The sequence below is a fragment of the Pholcus phalangioides genome, unplaced genomic scaffold, assembly GCF_987345545.1.
Source record: "Pholcus phalangioides strain wild (caught in Gottingen) unplaced genomic scaffold, Ppha-v1.0 ptg000003l_1, whole genome shotgun sequence".
NCBI classification, from domain to species: Eukaryota; Metazoa; Arthropoda; class Arachnida; order Araneae; family Pholcidae; genus Pholcus; species Pholcus phalangioides.
In genome coordinates this window covers 36,758,259-36,780,411 of record NW_028301596.1, presented here as the reverse complement: position 1 = coordinate 36,780,411, position 22,153 = coordinate 36,758,259, and the positions used below count along the sequence as shown (strand labels likewise).

The window sequence follows — 22,153 nt, the reverse complement described above, 5'->3', positions numbered from 1 at the left end:
GAAGGTCCACACGAACCATACCGCATAAAAATGAACATGAAATTAATGAATTTACGTTTTCCAGTTTTTATAAATGTCTTCACATCACCTCGTACTCGTAATGACCGCTCACAACCCCGGTCTGTCATCTTAGAAAGATGAAGCGCTTCACAGGCATTGGCCGTGAAAACCTACAAAGGAAGATGAAGAAAAGTGAGTGAAATTGCGTTTTTTTAGCTATCTTCTGCAATGCGTATATATAATTGATTTCTCATTAAAACTCTTATAATCCATATAAAATTATTTTCAAAGCGTCGTCGTCTATGAAGTGAAACCCCTCTTTTGCGGAGCGGACACTCATGGGACAAAAATAGAATTGTCCTTAAAATGAAGGTGACCGTATCGGGAGGGGGGGGGGGTTCCTGCATTAATTGTATTATACAGTATTAAAAACAACTGAAATGATTTTCTTTATTTGAATATGAATGAAATCCAGAGACAATATGAGATGCGTTTGAAGTCATGAAAATAAATAATCATTGCATAGATACAAAATTAAAATTACAAAAGAAATATTATACAAAGTTTGTATACTGAATTAGTATCATTCAGAAAACCTGGTCAGTCGCAGTCTGGTGGGTTTGTCAGAGTATTTCAACTCCTTCAAAATGTGTTTTAAACTGAGAGACACAATTTAATGATTTTCCTTTATTGCTTTTACAGGAAAATATATTTAATCAATGCATTGAATTCCAATTTTTTATGTTTTTCGCTGCATTTGAGACACATCAATTTTTTCTCTTAGTGATAGAGAGCGACGATTGTACTAGAGCTATCCATATTAAACAGCGGGGAACAATGTAAAATATAGGAGCACAATCAGCAACATATGATTTCAGATTCTAAACGGACATCAAATGATGTCAAACATTTTAAAACTTCAATCCAAAATTTCATTTAAAAGTAGCAAACTATAAAAATGCTGATCAAACATTTAAACGTGTGCTGCCATCTAGTGAGCATAATTCGGACCAAAATTTCAACTATTGGGGTCCATATAGAGGTTTTATTTTAGTCCTATGGAACGAATGATGAAAATGGTGTCCGTGACCGTATGTGAGGGTGACCGTTAAACAGGGGTTCGAAATACATTACTTAAATAGGCTTTTCGCCGGGATATTTTTATTTGGCAGTAAAATTGTGGTGACTGTTAACAGGGGTTTTACTGTAGTTTTTCCTTACATGAATTCTACTTCGAGTATTCTCAAGTAGATGACTTCGGCGCTGATATGAATACAAGATACATGCAAATTGACGAAATACGTGGATGAGAAAACAATGCATTGCTTTTGCATTGCTATATGCTGTACAATATTTTGCAAAGTGGTCCGGGGTTTTAATTTTAGAATAAAAAAGTTAAAAACTGAAAATTTCCGAACTTTATAATAAAAAAAAAACCATGCTTTTAATGAAAGTTGATTGCTTTTCTTCCAAATTTTCTAAATATATTTGTCGTTTACTCAATTCAACCATATAAGGATTTATCGTATCGTGAAAACACACAAAATAATCTTAAACTCACATACGAATAATTACTCTTAATTTTCAATCACAGTAAAAGAGATATAACGATTCCTTTCCATTTATTCTTTTTATAAATAAATAAACGAGAGCGCTATATCCGAAATCTTGACAATAAAAAAAAATTACATTACTTCAGATTCTATCACGAGATCCAAAAACCTTCGAAATCAGTTACGATAACATGGCAACATAACCATTCCTTCGAATTAAATTACGAGATCTTAATAGCCGATAATGAAGCGCATTTACTTATTTCCGACAGCAAAGGACGAAAAAGGGGCAAAAGCATAGAGAGAGAGAATGAAAACGTGCATATATTTCTGAAATATATAGAGATAATTTAATTTCGGATTCTATATTTTCCTCATCAACTTTCAACCGGAGCTTCAGTGAAAGAGAGAGAGAGAGAGAGAGAGAGATATTGAAAGTCTTATAGAAAAGGTTTTGAATGAAATCTCTTTAAACTGTAAATTGCTATGCAAATAAGTAAGCACAGGAATCACATTTGTGTGTAGGGAGAAAACGGGTTGGGAAAATATTTAATAATAATAATTCTGTAATTTTCCTCCAGGAGAATAAGGGAGAATTTTCCATTTCCCCCCCATCTTTCCCGTTCATTTTCGCGTGCAGATAGAAGAATGATATGGTAACGGGTTATTTCTTAGAGGAAAGGATACGCCATTGCTTTCTCTAACTGCGAATGAACCTCACAAAGATCTTAGCCATTTAAATATTAACTTCAAGTCCCATATACTGACGTTACGTAATAGGAATGACACAATACCCATATCGTATAACGCACAAAACTCTCTCTCCTTCTCTGTACCTGCCAGTGTGCATATTTCATACTTGATGGACATGTTGGTAGGAAATGGGGGAAAACGTTACGGGCATCATCATCAAACAGGCTTGTTTTCCCTATAAGCAGATTATATGCTAATAACTTTGCATTAATATCTTGTTGGTCTTTTCAACGAAAATAAGTAGCTAAAGTGCAGCAGGCAGCGGTGAGAGTAAAAGAGAGCGAGAGAGAGAGAGAGGAAAATTCCAAGGAAAATGGGAGCAAGGAGAGAGCGCCCAGGCTCTCAAGATGGTGGGTAGGACTTCACGCAATTTTGAATTCACAGTGGAAGGTGATTAGCATTAATGCATTAAAGATTTTTAACGTGCTGGGGTAAAAAGGGGTGGGGGTAGGGGGGGGGAAGCGCCCTTGCTCTGGGAGGGAAAAGTAAGTGGAAAGAGGAGGATCCAGATTTTCCCATCTCCCTTTCCAAGAAAACTTAACCATTTTCCTTGAGAAAAGTACGTGCCGCACACAAATATACACGAGGAAAGACTAAAAATTCGAGCGAGTTCGGTGCTTCCGACGCCTTTGCATAAATTTTAGAACCAAAAAAAACAGGATTTTTATACATATTTTTTCGGTGAAAATGAAATATATATATATATATATTTAAAGTTTTCTTCTATTTTTTTATTTTTAAATATTAGTATTGAATAAAACTATAAAAGAGGTACATGTGGGAATTTCGTATTGTTTGAGGTAAGAGGACTGGCGAGAGAAATATTTATTATGGAGGATTATTTATATACGTGACTCAAAGAGAAAGCAATAATGGCGTTGTTTGGTATTTTCTTTTCTTATGGAGAAAGTTTTTGTGGTTTTGAAGTATCAGAAATAATTCCTAGAAATATATATATATTTACTTTTTTCCCCTTTTATGTGAAGGTGTATTTGTCAATATTTAACTTTTGTGGTTTTTTTATTTATGGAATTTTTTTGAAATATACATTCCAATATATTAAAACATGAGTTGTTATAGGGTTACTTTATTCACTCTGCATTGGGGCCGTTCAAGTATTACTTGTACGTCAGCAAATTTTTAGACATTTTTGACAACCTCCTTCTTGTCAGCAAAATTTCGTCAGCACTGCTCCCCTACCACCTAACGCATATTGGTGGGATCAGAGACGTACTCGGGAGGGGGGCATAGGGGGCTCGTGCGCTTCCCCCCCCCCAAGATGAATAAAAAATTATTTTTTTCACGCAAAAAATTAAAAAAAAAAAATTAAAATTTCGAAAGAAAATACCTTTATATGTTATAATCGATTTCTGTAAGAAATTCATTGCGACCCACTCTTTAAGCCATATCTGGTAAACCCTTGACCCACAGACCAAATGTGGTCCTGAAGGTTATCTGATGTGGCTTGCCCCCTCAAAATAAATTTTGTAAAAATGAACTAAGCGGCATATTTACAAATCGCTTAAATGACCTGTGGCACAATTCCACAGCATTTAAGTGGTCCGTGGCACATTTTCAGATCACTGAAGTAGGCCTCAAAGATCACTTAAGTAACCCGCGATATAGTTCCAGAATACTTACATGATCCGTGCACATTTACAGATCTCATGATTGACATGTGGCACAGTTTCAGAGCACTTAAGCAGGCCTCCAGTGCAGTTCTAAATCACTCAAGTTACTAGCGGAACATTCCCAGATTACTTAAGTGATCCGTGGCATAATTACGGATCATTGAGTGATACATGGCACAGTTCCAGAGCACTTGAGTGGCCCGGACACATTTCCAGAGCACTTGAGTGGCCCGGACACATTTCCAGAGCACTTGAAAGATCCGTGAAACATTTAGAGACCACTAAAGTGGCTCTGTAGGGGACTTATCAATAGGGGGAATGTTAGTTCAGGTGGCCAATAACTATCGAAAGGTTTTTCCGTTTTTGGCGCACCGAATAAGATGCCATTAAGAATATTTCATGTCTTCATAAAGGGTAGTTGCTGACGTAAACATCATCCAAACCCCGGTTTTTCGGTACCTAGTGCTCCGGGCGTAGCATGGCGCTCTTCCACCATGGCCCGAACCCTCTGGGTAACCAGCTCATATTTCGTACGGGACAAAGGGGATATGGGGGGTCATGGTCGGTTTCGGGTCCTCGCGATGCGAATCCGTCACTATGACCACTCGACCACCACAGCGGAGGGAATTTATATCAGCATATCTACCAATAACGAAGACGGTCACTACAACGGTCGAAATAAATATTATTTTTTGACCTGTTTTTCGTGGACAAAAAATGTTTGGCACCTATATAATTGTTCTGGCACCTAGACCTTTTTGCAATTCACTATGTCCTAGTAGTTACTGCTATTGGGCATACGATTGTTGATATTATCGAAAGCGGTATTATAAAAATTTCGAAATTATACCGATTGTCAATTAGCGTCAAGAATTGACAAGAAATTGCAATGCTGACGAAAAATGATGCTATCATCGATGTGAAATTTTTAATCGTTATTAAAAATAAGGTTTAAAATTATAAATGTTGAATGTTTGTGTATGTTATTATTATACAGAGTTTGTTCAATGTGATATGCAATTTTTTTAACGAATAAAAATATAAAAGTTGATAAAGTTTTGGTATGCGTCAATTTTAAATTGAATTTTTGCTGCAATATCATTACTATCGATAATTTTGATGGAAATTATAATCCATGTGCAATTTCGAAATTTATAATTTTAGCGAAAATTATTATAACTTAATATGTCTGTGTGCGTGTAATTTTGATGTACAAGAATAGGATGATAAATCCTCTTGAACGGCCTTTCTCTCTCTCTGTGCTCCTTCTAGTTTTTGAGTTAGTAAATAAGCAAGGGTATACAGGGTGCTCTCCTCCTCCTAACCAGATCGTGGCCTGCCGTTCTGCCTCAATGGAGATTTTAGCAGGTGATTGAAGAAGAATTGGACCGAAATGTGCGTGTATGTGTGATGAACTCAGAGCCTGAACTGCGGGGGGAGGCAGAGGTGGAGGGCCAACTGCTCCAGGTTTAGAGGGCGGCAGTTTTAGATGAGAGCGGAAAAATCTTGTTTGTCCCGGGTGGCGAAAAAACTAGTTACGGCGCTGTATGAATCTCACATGAAGTTTGTTTCTGTGTAATGGTTGTTATTTAGTGCTGCCATCTGCCATCAGTGTTTCAAACTATGAGTGAAGTGTAAGGATTAAATTATTTTATCGTTGTAGATCTGTTGCTGCTCTCTGTGGCGATACTTTTTACGGGGAGATCGGCTCGCATTTGCGCCTTGAAGTCCTGCCCGCTGAATCGGATAATGGATAAACGGATACCCCCACGCTTGAACGAATGAAAATCCTCCGTCACCACAATTCCCCCCATAGAGACGTTGTTCAAGTTTCTCGCTCTTAATATGATAATTTCAACTTTCCCCCCGCTTAATCGAATATTACAATTCACGCGGCAACTGTATATATATATACATTAGCCGCTATACACATAATGTTTTCATTGAATATTGTTTAATTGATTATAGGTCCCATTCATTCGAGAAGCTTTATTGACATTGATCCTTTATCAGTTTTCAATATACAAACTATACTACCGTTGCAAAAGGGTGTTTGAATTGTTCCCCTCCGATGTAATACCGCAATATCCGATCAAGCGGGGGTATCCGCTTAATCGGATATTGTGCGCTGGAATCGTTGGTATCCGATTGAGCGGGCAGACTGTATCCCATACGGTTACGGTAAATTATGTATTAAGTATACTGTAATACCTCGAATTCAAGAAAATTTTAATTTCGCGAACCTCATACAATGCTAAATACCAGAAAAACTACACATGAAAAAAGAAATCACTGTTTAAGTAGATATTTTACATATGTATACCCTTTTAAATACCTCATCATAAATACCAAAACGTTTTTAAAATACCGAATATACAACAAGAGGAAAAAAAAAAAAAAAAGGTCGTTAAAATATAGTCATTTCAGGCAGCTTTATTGCCCCTAAATAAAGTTTTTCCCCTCATGACCATATTGCCATTACTTTAGAGACCACATGGGGAATAGAATGAGATTAGACAAAAGAAAGTTAAATTATTGCGCGTTTAAGGAAAAAAAAAAAACAACCAAAAACTGGAGAAAAGGAGTAATTAAAAAAAAAACTTAATAAAATGGAACTGGAGAAAAAGGAAAAAAAAAAGGAAACACATTGGGAGAGCAAATGAAGTGGTTGCAGAAGCAAAAAAAAAAAAATTGCAATTTTTTTTTTTGTGAGTGAAGACTCAAAGTACTTTGTAGACATTTCCCACATCGGCTGAACTTGATGGTCTCGCAATAAATAACAGGAATCTCATTTTCAGCGGGGGATAAAAATATATATAATGTAGAAAGAGAGAGGTATTTAGGATATTTCAGCAACTTGAAAGCTTTTCACTAAAGTTGTTGAAACAGTGGCATAATAAAAAGAAAAGGAAAAAGAAGAAAAGAAAGAGAAAGAATAGTAGAATAATGGGCAATTGAAGATGATGTCGTATTAAAAGAGGATTCTGCTACCATTGCCTTTTTTCCCCCCTTTTTCCTAGTCCATTTTCTAGTTCTTTTGAGTCAACAGAGACTTTAACGAGGCAGAAGATGCCATTAGGTTCTGACGCTTTACAGTATTTAGTAGTTTCTAGAATGAAATAAAAATGAAAAAAAAAAAAATAGAAAAAGGAGGGAAAACAGAGTTTTCACTGGACATTAACACGCGTAGAAGAAGCACAAAAAGGAAAAAAAGAGGATAAACTGTGAAAATCCTTTTTTTCCACCCGAAAGATACACTCTTGTTATTACTTTTACCTCAACATGAAGAGAAGGACATCGTCTTGGAATTTCTTTAGCGTGAAAAAAAGATGAAGACACGGAGAAAAACTCCGTCAGTTTGTTATTTATATTATAGGTAATCTCAAATAATGCAATGGGATCTTGATTTAATCTACCGGTATCAGTTTAACTTTGGACGTAATTGATCCTGAGAGATAGATCACAAACAAATACAGTAGAACTTGGTTGATCCGAATTTTGGATAATTCGAACTCCCCTTGAGTTTTCCATATAATTTGATGCTATAATTGTTTGTTTGATACGAACTTTTTCCGAATTCTTTTTGGATAATTCGAGGTAGGAGGGGGGAAAAAATCATGATTTTTGCGTAAGAAAATTTAGTTTTCGAAAAATTCTGCAAGAAGCCCAGACTTTGCTTTGCTCGATCAAGTTGTTAAACAAGAAATTTTAAAAGACTAATAAAAATTTGAAGTTTAACTCTATTCTTGACAATTTAATGTCAATTTCAAGTTTGTTCAGCTGAGGTGTATTGAGACTGTGTACCACTTATTAGCGATCGTATTTTTCAACCTAGAGATTGAGGTGTGATATTCAAAATCTATATATTTTTGTCGTCATTAAGAGTATGGAAAGTATCAGAATGTGCAGATTGTAATACGTTTGTGTGAAAGTATATCGCCTTGATAGCATAAGAATGATCACCAAAATTTGCGAAACAGTTTCATAATTGGTGATCATGAACTGTTTCTGTGGATCCGGCTTTGAATACGGTCGAGAAATTCTGCAGTGATGCTGATTCCAGAACAGTGAAATAATGTAGCAGCGCCAAGACTAATTATTATAAGTACAAATTACTATATTAAAGTTTGAGAAATAGTTTCGTAATCAATGTCAAAATTTTATTAATTGATAAACGTTATCCTATGTGAATGTTGATGATTAAGAAGCAATTTGTAGTAATTGTACAGTTCCAGGATTTATTATTTGTATAATTCGAACTTTTTTCCAGTGATTTTGTACTTCGAATCAAGCAAGTTCGACTGTATATACTTTCTGTGTTTGAAAAATGCACGGTAATTTGTGAAAATTCAAACTTCATGGTATTGAAGCTGATGTATAGGAATCTGATTCGTTTTGTAATCCTCTATTGACAAATATAGCTTTCAAGTTTTTGTTTACTTTTGCATCATTTGTAGCTGTGAAAGATTTTGTGAAGAAATAATAGTTGCAAGTTGAATGATGTTGCCGTATATTGTTTTTATTCATTTTCTATCTAATGAAAATTTTTCTTGCATTCATCTTCTTTCGCAACTTTATGACTGGTCTCGGAGGATTAAGCCGACGTACTGTCTTTTTCAGGAATGGTATCCAACCTACGCCTATGAATCACATGTGGCTAAACAAGAAATTTTAAACAAAGTATTTTATGCAATTAATAATTATTTACATTGATTTTAATACTGTTTCGATAAGATTAAAGGTGATTTTTGCTACCTTAAGAGTTAAAGAAGAACTCTTGTTTTTCGTTTTTTTTTTTAAAATTCATAATGTCAAGTTTGGCTTTAAAATATCACGAAATATTTATTTTATTTAAGTAGTAAACACAAGAACTCCTGCTGCCATCTACAAAATATAAAAGAAAATTGATATATCTTACTAGGAACTAGTATACCGGTTTAGAACCAACGGTCCTTTTTACTTAAACGAATATTACTAATAGTTTAATTTTTATTTTATAGGTAGCAGTAGCAACGGTTTCTCTCTCGTGTAGCGTTACCAGATTCGAAAACTGGGAGAAGGGGGTGCCTGTACGAGCAGCTTTCGCAATGCCACTTTTCCCAATTCTCACAACAGATGGTGCCACTATACTGACAAAAAAAAGAAATACCTGTCACCAATAATAATTTTTCTCAACTAAAACAGAACCACTAAAAAACGCAAAAAAAGGAGAAAAAGAACAAGTATTTCTTTCTCTCTCTCCGTCTCTTTTCGCTTATAATAAATTGTCCTCACCGTGTGGTCAGTTTCATTACTTTGCAGAATTTTCCTGGTAACTCCACTCTCGTGTATAATAATAACTAGAGTCCGGATTATATGCAACTGCATAAGTGCATATGCGATTGAATATTTTAGCACTTTTTGAAGTTAATGCGTATGAATGCAAAAAATTCACCGAAATATTAAAATTTTGCATTGTGTGTAAAATTATTTTTTATTCCTTTCCATTCTTCAAATTCAATCATATTTCTTTATTTATTTCAAGAAAATATTTTAGCATTGGGTTTTGTTCATATTGGAGCATATTTTAGGCAATGCACATCTTTAAGCACTTCGTATTTTTGGGCACTTTTAATGCATATTTTACGCATTTTTAGATGCATATATTATTGATTTATTGCGCGTAAGTTTTAGGTACTACTGCATAGGAATCCTTTCTCTAATTTTTGATATGGTGTTTTTAAATGCATATTTTTACAATTTTTATGAATTTTTATTTTTTTTCGGCGTTTTTGAATGATATTTTTCCGTTTTTTTTAATTCTTTTCATTATTCAATGGATATGTTTTCCTTTCTAGCACATATTTTTGATTTCATGTCATTTTTAAATGCAGATTTTTAGTGACTATTTCAGCATTTTCGGTGCCTATTTCAGCATTTTTAGTATATATTGCAGAATTTTTAACGCATATTTCAGCGTTTTTTGTGCATATTTCGCCACTTTTTTTTAGCACATATAATCCGTCTTCTAATAATAACACATATAATAGAACTGAATCACCGCTTCCATCTGCATGAAATTGGACATCACATGCCCGTTAGCTACGGTCATTGCACGGTTCAGTAAAGTGTCTCGACATTCACAGTGTGCAAATAAAGGAAAATGAAAATATAAAAAAATAATTTTTTTTGGAAATTACTACTACTAATTTTTTTCATCGCTAAAAGAAATATTTGCCCAGCAGACACAAGCGTATAAATAAATACTGTATGTACGCATAATAAGCGTTTACAAAAAGGCAGCCGTAAGCAAAAACAGAAAAAATAGCAAGCAACAGCTTTCCCATTTTTTATTTTTCTCTTTCCCTTTCTTGAAAGGAAACAATGTTCTAAAATTTTTATTTTCCTTTGTAACAATACTAAGGGAAATGAAAAAAAAAAAATGTATTTTTTTCTTTGTTGTTGTCTTTCCGAGTTGATTGTTAATTGTTTTGCCCCAGCGGTGTGTAACAATCATGAATGAAAACGAGCCATACATACGAACGGATGTATCTGTCCGCAGTCATTATTTTCTACGGCTTTATGAGGATCGCGAAAACAATATTAAATGTAAAAAAAAAAATTAACATACATAAAAGAATTTAATATTTTATTTTTTGTTAAATATCTTATTGGAAAGTGAATAGATTTCCTACCTCTAGAAAAGAAGGACAATGAAAAAAATAATAATAATAAATGCAGTATAACCAAAATAAAAAGAAAATGTAAAAATTTAATAGTACGACAATAGCTTTGATAAATACAGAAAAAAGATAATTACAATAGAGAAATTTTTTGATAAAAACGAGATATAAATCTATTTTAATTTATCTTATTTTTCTCCCCATCTTTGGATATTCATGTTTCGATAATTAAAACTCAGAGCCGATATTTGTTGTACTTTACGTTTTTTTGGATAGTTAAAAACTGCTATAAACGAAGAATATTGTTTTTTGGAAAAGCAAAAAATAAATCAATAAGAAAGTGTTGGTAAATATTGAGTGAATAAGATTGAAAAATGATAGGGATATATTGAAGTTTTATTTTTGTGAGATGTAATGCGTTATGGCTGATTTCTTTGGATCATGAATTTGATTCATATTGGTACCTTGAAATTTATAAAGACGTAGAATCAGGATTACGGAATCTGACTTCAAATGTGATTTCTCAGGAGAAAATAATTGTCTACCTTCTGAAACATTTTCGCAATAACTATCCGTATTTTTTCGGTTTTTAATACTTGTGTAATAGTGACCAATATCATGAATTTTCACATTTTGTGGAGCAGTGTTTCCAAGTTCGCGACGATAGCACAAGTGGTCCGCAGAGAGACTTGATGATTAATCTATAACTGAAAGGAAAAACATCCAATTGTTGTAATCGGTATTAGTGATATCATTACGGGTTGAATTAAAAGTTAGAAGATCATATTTAATCGCGAAAAATGCTGGAAAATCCTAAATACGGGATACCGCTAATCGTAGCATTTCTGCTAATCATCACCAAAACTACTGGAAAGTGAAGAAATAAATAGCTGCAGCAAATCGCAGTAGACAAAAATATATTTCAGGAGAGAAAAAAAATCATTCACATCGTGACCAGGTGACCATATTTCATTAAGGAAAGTGTAAATACATCCTTGATTTTAAATGCAGCGAAATACGGGACATCCCCAGTTATCGCCGAAAAACGTTACCATGACTCGGCAAAATCACCAATTCTTAGTGAAATTTCCGAAAAAAATTACTTATACAGTCGACGCTTGGTATAATGATCCCCCTTCGTCCCGTTGAAGACGGACGTTATATTGGGAGGGTCGTTGACTCGAAAGTAAAACATATATGATAGTCGTTCTATGAAAACATCTAGGACTTATCCTACCTGTGATTGTAATGGAATGATAGCTATAACGTGGAGTGTGTCTTTATAACGAGCGTTGACTGCATACCATAACGAAATCTTCAAGGAAACGCCCTGATATAAACACTCTAAGAAACCGAAACTAGGTGTTATACATCATGTAAAATAGGCTTAGTAAAACAAAAAAAAAAGAATTTTTTTACACGGAAGCTTATTCGTCTTGGACGTGAAAACACGTTTAAAATCGTGTTGAAGGAAGAAAAAATATAAATCAAAAGAAAAGTAAAAAGTAAAAAATGGAATTTACACACACATATACGACTGTCTACCAAATCCTGGATCCTGTTGACGGATTGCTATTGCGCAAAGGCGTGAAAACGGAACGACAAGCTTGTCTTTCAACAACTTTTCTTATTTCACTCATTTTTTTTTTCCTTGGAAGAACAGAAAAAGAAAAGAGATGCGACAGGAAGAAGGAATGGCAAAAAAAGAAAAAAATGCTAAAAGAGAAAGTCGATGCCTCCTCGCGTTTTTCACTTTAGTTCTTCGCTGACATCGCTTTCTGTCCAAGAAGACCAACGAGCTAGAAAGAAAAATGGTGAAACACTCACTCACTCAAGGTAAATTCGTGTCTGATGGATGGCTTGAAGACACAAGTAGAAACGTGGAATAAAATAAATGAAAATAAAAGAGAAGATAGCAGAGGAAGTGTGTGTCTGAGGTGGTGGAAAAAACAAAAAAAGAAGGTTACAAGGTTAAAAATAATAATACAAGAAACGAAGATCCTAACATACTTTGAAGCACCACTAAACGCTTCGTTAACTGGCGAGAGAAATAAAAAAAGTGTTGCTCAATGGACTCTATATAGAAAACGAAGTAACGAGACTTTGAGAGATGTCTTGAACGGAATACCAGTGAGGTATTCCAACATCGTTCCAACCAGACGTGGTGATAGATAAACGCAATTATGAGCCAAAAATTAAAAATGATAGTTATTGTCTAATGTTGAGTTATAAAAAGCATTACAAGAAACAGAAATGGAAATTAAGTACCGGTATCAGAAAAGAATTTCACTTTAGGATATCAATATCGTCTGTTGTTTTCCATTGAAAAATTATGATAAACAGCAAAGCAACAAATTCGAACTTATCAGGTAACAACGATATTCACGATGTCATTCATTATAATCTTTGCAATTACATTTAATGTGCATATCGACGCCGGTAATGAAATCTTAAATTTTTCTATCACCAATCTTTTTCTCTCAGCAATGTGTGAAACGTTTTCAATAATCTACATATATAAAATTGATTTTTTTTTGTCTGTGTGTGTATTCTCTATACAAATCTACAATGTTAGATGGGTCGTCGTGTCATTTTGCTTATATACCGAACAGGACCGGACTTAAACGATAGACTACTTTAACAGTGCTACAGGGCAGGGCAAATGTCTGAAATAAGCGAAAAAGTGTCGGGCAACAATGGTTTTTGACCTCAAACAATGACTTTTAGAATGTTTACGTGGGTTACTGTGGTTCCCTAGCAATGCCTTTCAAACATGCATATGCCTTTAAAATGGTTTGTCACTTCTTTAATGCTGCCAGTATAATGTGTGATAGTTTATTCCTTTATAATGGTTTGCCACTTTTTCAATTCTCCCAGTAATCGAAGAAAACCCGTGCAGCGCCGGGTATTATAGTTAGTAAAAGATATTAATAAAACGATAAAATTACTTGAAAACTAATTTTCGAAAAACGTCCTTATACGAAATGAGCATTCCATATATTTATGTTTGAAAGATCGAAAAATTGAAGCCTCATGAAAAGACAGAGCGTTACAGCAACAGGATACAAAACAAAACACTGTAAATATCGCATTTGTAAATCTTTGAAGAATAACGTTTTTCTACAAATAAATTTTTAAGCATATTTATTTGTATTCCCAACTGTAAAAATTAAACCTACAATACAAAGCATTATATAATTCGCATTAAGAAAAATGTGTGTGTGGACATTTGTTTAATATCTTTTCTAGTGTAAGTGCGTTTCATGCCTTCTGCGATTATTGCAAATAGTTAAATAAAAATTCGTAGATTTTGCGTAAAGAGATGCAATATGTCACACGTATCAATAACAAAAATCTAAAAACTGAGAAATGTGGACTAAAATGAAGGTAAATTGAAATAAAGTAACCTAGAACGGAATATATGAATTAAGAACTACAGGAAAACCTCTCTTTTGTGGAAACCGGTGGGACAAAAAAATTCCTCATTAAGAGAGGGGTGACCGTTGATCGGGGTTGGAGGAGCGTGACGGAGAAATTCTTATTTCGCCGTAAAAGAGGGGTGACCGCATCTGAGAGGTGTCCGTTAAGAGGGACTTTACTATTTCACCAAACACCATCTCTGGCCATATCGATATATTGCAATTTAATGCGATTGACGATATGGGTTGGAAATGAAGACACTATCCATCGGTGGTGGCCTTAAGCTCGTTGGGGGAAAATATATTATCTATATCCTCCCTCGTGTTTGAACCTGGGATCGTGACGGCAACCTTCACGGTGGTGGTAGACAAGCATCTTTGTCACCACGCCATTCGGGCGCTATACAGGAGTTTTACTGTAATAAGTAAACTTTATCCCATTTTTGTAGTCTTCTAAACATTGAAATTTTCAAACAGATACAAACTAAAAACTTGTAAAAAAAAATTAATTGATTATTATCAATATTTTTTGGTGTACATAAAATTGAAAACAGGGAACATTTTTTTTATAAATAACTTATATTCACTAATTAGAAACTTTAGCTCACATTGCGACTGCAAAAAATTGTTAAGTAGGTTACATTCATTTTTTTACGACACCATCCACTAAAAGAAACTAAAAATATTCATAAAATTTCAAGGAAATGTAAGTTGTTTCAAATATGCTCTCTTCAAACCTCGAACCTTTTTTTTAAACTAAAAACGTTGTTTGAAAAAAATTAGTAATGTGAAGTCGTTTGCAGATATTGTCCGCTGGATCCATCCGTATATGAATAGAAATGTCTCATATACATATAAATAAATAGACATGTAATCTGGAATTTCACAGTTGTCTGCATATCGAATGGTATGTTAATAGAGTATTTCAGATTACTGAATTGCATGCACTAAAAAATCCTAAAGAATCTGCGTTAAAATCTTTTGAAAGCATTAAAATCCTAAAAAAATCCTAAGAATCTGAAGGATCCATAGGTTTACTCAAAATAGACAACGATTGAAAACAAAAACCTCATGTGTTGTATCAAATCAACACGAACAGTTGATTCCAGAATAAAACAAAAACAAAACTTATATTCCAAGAGAACAAAGAACCTGCTAAGCAATCAAAAAGCACTCAAGGAATGCCAAAGGGAAAAAACCACGGGTGTAAATATAACGGCAAATTATAGTTGGAATTCCAGAAAAAAAAGAATGCATAGAGGGGAAAAAAGTAGAAAAAAAATCAGCATCCAAGACAATAAGATAGCCGAAATTCTACAGCAACAAACGAAATTTCCGAATTATTTATCTGGAAAATTTTTACTTACCACGTTCAGAATTGCCTGTCCTTTCATCGAAATTTTTTAAAAAAAGGAACAAAAAGAGATATATAAGAAAACGATTCGATCAATTTTACATTCGATATTTCTTAGCCGCTACCATGAAATAAGTATAAAATTGGAAAAAAATATTAAACATATAAAATACGGTTAAAAGAGTAGAAAATAAAAACATGGATAGACATATTAAGAAGAGGGTAAAAAAAATCCAATCGAGAAGTTTTTTATGCTCTTGTAAAGTCTTAGGATAGTTATCTTTTATGGCAGGCAAAAAAGGAGAAAGAGGGTTAGGAAATAGGATATAGGATATTTTTTTCCTTTATAAGATATTTTTTTTCCCCTACCTTCTCTTCTCCAAGTTAAGAAAATATCGGGCTGGAAGTTCAAACTCTGAGAACTTGAAAGCCACTTAAAAGCTCACTGAAGAAACAAGAGAGTTTCAGTTCGATGATATAAGAAGGGGCTTCGAAGCAGCAGCGGATAATATACGGGGTCCTGAAACTTTGAAGGAACGACTCAAGAAGGTAACAGAAAGACGAATATATATTGAGAACTTGAGAATTTTCTGTCGAGGAAATATTTTTTGAGGAAAAGTAAAAAAAAAAACGAATATGGAGGATAAAGAGAAGAGAAAATGTGCGTCTCGTTTTAATTACCGGAGGAATTATCTAATCACCGAAAGCCCGTTCGATTTTTCAACATGTTTGTATGTTGGTTGGTACTTGATTGGATGAAGAGGAGAGGAGATGAGAATAAATTAAATGCCATTCTTAATGAAGGAATGTTTAGCTGTTTGGAGATAGAGCAAGTTTCATATCAAATGAATTTTTCTCTTAAGAGAACGGGTTGACAGCATTTTAGCTTTTGAACGTTTGAATATTTAGTAAACTTTTAGGATAATTATGTTTTATAGCAAGCAAAAAACAAAAAAAACAAGGGTTAGGCTTTATATATTCAGTGATACCTCTGCTAACGAACACCTCGCTTACGAATTTTTAGGCACACGAAGATTTTATTTTTTTGTGTGATTCTTCTGTCTCAGCTATCGAATGCGGATTCGGGTTACAAACAATTTTGTTGATATGATCGCACATGCTAATACGAAACAGCCGCGTGGTGAGCTGAATGTCAGCTCTAATCTCCATCAGAATTGCTGTCACTAGAGCCTGATTAACTCATGTCCACCTCGGAATATTTTCTCCACATGTACCTGACTGACTACATTCAGCGTCAGTATAAATGATGACTCGGACGTGCTATCAAAGCCTCCCTCATGTGCGTCTTCAAAGGTAGTGAGCAGAGGTTCTACCGACAGTGCTGTTGGGATTACGTTCCAGTATCAAAGAAGACTCCAAGTATCAACCGCTGAGCTGGTGCACAACTCTACGCCTTCCTGGGAAACTCTTCCGGAACATTGATGGAAGAGAAATCCTACCTCAATACGACTTCCCGCAGTGACTGAGAGACCGTTTCTTCCATGTCAGACCCGTACCAACTTCTCATCACAATTCATCTCATTCTCTTTCCGAAAGTTTTCGAATCATTTAATGTAAAATGAAAGATGCATCTAATGGAAAATGCATTCGATAAAAAAAAAAAGGAGCTCATAATTTCGGAGCATTCCTTCATTCAGACTTTTAGCATCAAACAGAACAGTCTGGACATTCTAGGAGCTTATATTTTCCATCTGCGTGTGTTGAACAGCAGAAATGACCTGACCAAATCACAAATGGATGGGTACACCTACGAACTCAACTAGCTTGTGTCAGCACCAGCTTTAATAGACTAAAGCTGGTGTTGGTTGTGCTCATTAGTGTAAAATAAAAAGATCTTCAATATATCTGTCATCTACCTGTAGATTCCTATTTATACAATTCGGAAGCTTCCGTTTTAGCCTTCGGTCAGTTTTTGTCTTTTTTTTTTATAGCGTTTCTTTGGTGACTTAAAAAACTTATCTTCAAATTTTGGACGGAACCTGGAACGAATCAAACCATTTTCTATAGAAACCTGAGGGAAATCGCGTTTCAGCTGACGAAGTTGTCTTCTAACGAACGTGATTCGGGAACGAATCAGCGTTCGATCGTTAGCCGAGGCATGACTGTAAATAATATATTTTTTTTAATGAAATATTTCTTTTTTACCTTCTCTTCTCTAAGTTAAGAAAATATCGGATTGGAAGTTCAAACTGTGAGAACTTGAAAGCCACTTAAAAGCTCATTGAAGAAGCATGAGAGTTTCATTTGGATGATATAAGAAAGGGGGCTTCGAAGCAGGAATGGATAATATTCGGGGTATGGGAAAAGGATACTGGGTCCTGAAACTTTTAAGGAACTACTCAAGAATATGAGAGGAAAAATGAATATATATTGAGAACTTTCTGTCAAGAAATATTTCTTGAGAAAATGAAAAAAAACAAATATGGAGAAGAAAGAGAAGAGAAAATGTTTGTCTCGTTTTAATTTCCGAAGAAATTATCTAATCATCGAAAGCACTTTCAATTTTTCAACATGTTTGCATGTTAGTACTTGATTGGATGAGAATAAATTAAATGCCATTCTCAATGAAGGAATTTCCAGCTGTTTGGAGATAGAGGGAGTTTTATATATCAAATGAAATTTCCTCTTAAAAGAACTGATCAGGAAACGGGTTGACAGCGTTTTGGCTTTTGAATGTTTGATGAAGAGAATTTCACCCTTAAAAGAACAGAAGAAACCGAAGATTTTTGGATCGGAAAAATTTCTGAGAATAATAGGATTACGTATGAAGTCCCTAAGGCTTACGATTTATTTGGAGATTGCTCTTATAATGGAATACAAATTGTTTAAAACTATTTTCTGCACTTTAAATTGGATATTTATAAAATTTTCGGATGCGAGTTAAAAAAATCCATTTCTGAAGGGTTTTAATGCTGATCAATGCAGTTAATGTAAGTTTTAAGGAAGTTAACAGGTTTTTGTGGCTATTCAGAATTATAGAAACCTGTTGGCAAAGCAGTGAACCTAAATTATAGAGTGGATTTATTTTGAATCATAACTTTACATTATTTACGATCAATGAATGATAATGGAAAGCGTACATTTTATTATTCAAATGTCTGTTTTCTGGTCAGAATACAGCGTATTGAACGGCAGAGATTGACTTCAGCTGTGCTAGTGTCTAATAATTCTTTCCATTTTATTTCTAAATACTGTATTTATACAACGAGCGGCACAATAGGTCCTGAATGTTTTCCTATTCAATCCATGATTATTTATCCAATATAACGATCTATAAAAAAGACATTCAATTCAATGCCACGCTTGATATCGACTCTTCACCACCCTATTTTTTTACGAAGAAATCAAGAAAATATTGGACAAGTTGAAAATTTATTTCTATGGAAATCTAAGTGTTAAAAGAAACAAACGACCGTTTCTGATTATATTTTACTGAATGTGTTGAATAGTAAATTACTGTATATCCCAATTCAGTAATTTTGTGAGTACTATGTACGTACTCTATTTTGAATTCAAATTTCATCACTGCATAATCTGTTACATTTTGGTTGCAACTGCATCATAACACAAATGAGTAGTCTAATTTTTTATTCTCTTTGAATTCGGAATTTCGTTGAAAATTTAAATTTTACGATTTCTTTCAAATCTCCGATATAACGTCCGTTTTAAGTGGAATGGAGTCGATACAACGAGCACCGACAGCATTCCAAATTTTCATTCCGACGTCTGATTTTAATTTACAATCAGACAATATAAACTGGAATAAATTATAAAGCTTCGAGTTCTAGAAAAACTTCTGTGATCCATCTTGGGAATTAATATACAGTCAAACCTCGTTAATGAGTCACTCTTGGGAGAGCAAAAATATGATTTAGTAAGCGGAGTGACTCGTTAAACGGAGTAAGCCATAGCTGTGCCAATTCCTGCCTGAGGACTATTGCGACTTCCAAAAAGTGACCCGGTAAGCGGGGTGACGTGTTAACAGGGTGACGCACTAACGAGGTTTGACTGTATATTGGGAAAATTTTAATTTATATATAACAAGGAACGAATGCAGTGCTCGAATAAATCAAGTAATTTACAAGATGTGTCACTGACTCAATTATTGGTTACTATGTTTTGAATTGATTATTCCAACCAACTTCAATCAACCAATTATACCAACTTCAATCAATGAGAAAACCCAAGACTAAAACAAGACTTAAGACCTCACGAGAGTATTAGACTGTCACACAATACAGGTTACAGCCTAGGGGATGCTTAATCAGTGCCCCACCAAGGCGTTCTATCCGGCCCGCAAAAGGTGATCCCGTGGAAAGTATCAATACACTTAACATGATTAATTCCAAAACTAACCGTATTTCCTTCACAAAACTACTAGAAATCGGGATCCATAAGAGGATATCTCCAATTATCACAAAAAGTTGTCAAAGACAAGTTTTTTAAGTTGCCAATTGCAGCCAAATATCGTAAAAGCAAGTAAAGTGATCAAATACAGTAAAAAAAAATTGCCAAAGGCAAGTAAAATAGCCAATTATCGCTAAAGATACTGAAAAATTGCCAATGGTAGGAAATAAAGAACTATGTCAGATGAATATATTTATATGGCTATAGTGTTAATAATGATAGAAAATTATATTATGATAATTATATGATTCTAAGTCATGAAAATAATCTTAATTCTTGATTTCAGTAAAGAAGAAAAAATTCAAGCAAGCTTCGTTTGAAATAAGGGGGAAAAAAACGGGAATTTTTTTTTGTAAAAAGAATTCGGATTGCCAAAATTACTGGAATATCGCGTAATATACGGGTCATATATAATCACTCCCTATACATACAAGTTTTTGGCCAGTGAACAATAAGAATACCACATACTTGACCCGCGGAATGAAAAGGTTGGGCAATGCATCCCTGCTTTAGCCTATTTTTTGAGATTAACAAGTTCCCTAAACGAAAATTCAACAATAATTTGCAGTCTCTTAATCATTTAAATACATTACACATGCATAATAAACCATTCATCTCAATAAAAGCTAAAACAAAATCAAACAGCGAGATATCCACGAAAGATACACTAATCGACAATAAAAGAAAAACCCCAAGAAACAAGAGATAAAATAGACAAAAATAGTGCATGTCGGGAGAATAAGCACAACCAGGAAAAAACTCGGATCCAATCCGAATATTTTCTCCCCGGGATCTGACAGAGATTGATCTCGGCATTTTCACCCGGAAGGTTATCAAGCAATCATTCAAACGGAATAAACAACTTCATGCTTTAATTTAAATGAATTCGAACGGAGAACAAAAGCGTAACAAGTAACCTCAGATAGAGGAAACGGATAGAAAATATATAAACGGGAGAAAATTTTTAGCGGGAACTGAATAGAGAAACTAAGAAAATGAAGTTAAAACGTTAGTGGGGGGGGGGGGGGAAATTTTTTATAGAAAAAAAATAACTTTATAAAAGTTCTTTAAAGCTATTTTTTTTACCCTTTTTTTTTTGGGAAAAAAGGGATAAAATTCTGAAAAGCGCTCGTTGTTCTGATGCAGTCGTTTAAATGATTGATGATACGAACATTTGGGAGGGGAAAAAAAAAAAGAATTCTTTTTCAAATATTTATGTTAAAGTATTGGAGAACAAGAAAATTCACCACAAGGGATTTCCTCTTTTCCCCCGGAATTAAATGTATGTATCTTAATTTACAACGTCGATATTATCCGGAATTCATTCCATTTAATGCTAAAGGGGAAGGGGGAGAGGAAAGAAACCCAATTTATACGACATGGTATCGATGTAGATGCGGGAAACAATGGTATATAAAATAAATTTAATGAAGTAGAATCCCATTAATTCTCAAAGTAATAAAGATCGAAAAATGGGATTTATTTCTTTTTTTTTATAAATAATGTTTTAAGATGAAGACTGGATTTATTTAGGATGGGAAAAAACGATTTATAATCTTTTACAGTGGGACCTCCCGTAATGGACACCTCCCGTTAAAAAGGACACTTTGCTGATCCCCCCGGTCCACAGACGTAAGATTGGTTATATTATATCTATGCCCCGGTCCCGTGGAGAATAGGGCTTTAACAGTAGAAAGGTGCCAGAGAGCAGTTAAAAACCTTCGTAAAGCCTGATAATGTTTCTATGAATGCTTTTATCTTCTTCACACTCATTTTAATTTCCTTTTTATTGCAAAATATGTATAGTATACATATGATATACAGGTAAAAATAATTAATTGGTTTTATGAAAGGAAGAAAAATGATTTTTTTTCCATATTTATCAGTTTTCTACTTTAATCAGGAATTATCCATAATTCTCAATATTACGGGCACATTCCTTGGTAGAAGTGATGAATGTTGTGAAATTTATTCAAACTTTCTTTATCGAGACGATTAGTGAGTATGTATAACCACCGTTGTGTCACTTTCACACTAACGCGTATAAATTTTAACATCGAAATGTATCGGAACCGATTGCGACCGAAGCAAAACGTCGCATAAATGTGAAAGTTGTATAAACGAGGTTCCTTTGTTTGTCGTATCTTTCCATTAGCAGACAAAAATTTTTGGTCCCATGGATGTCCGTTATCGAGAGGTTCTACTGTATTGAGTATTGAATACATGAAAGAATCAAGTTAGGAGTAATATTATATAATCAGAAAAAATTATAGATATTCATAAATATGACAGAAATGTATAGTTTTTTTTTAAATTTTATTTTAAGAAGCAAATATTTTCTGGGCATTATGCC

General features: G+C 34.1%; 1 long non-coding RNA gene across 1 annotated transcript in view; it reads right to left on the bottom strand.

Moving 5' to 3' along the window:
* Positions 1 to 13: 13 nt before the first annotated feature.
* The window catches only part of LOC149088478 (uncharacterized), a 197,830-nt gene continuing 175,690 nt past the window's right edge, over positions 14 to 22,153 (bottom strand). The window contains exon 6 of the long non-coding RNA XR_016195405.1: positions 14 to 170. This is a non-coding gene — a long non-coding RNA (uncharacterized LOC149088478). The remainder of the gene's footprint in view (positions 171 to 22,153) is intronic.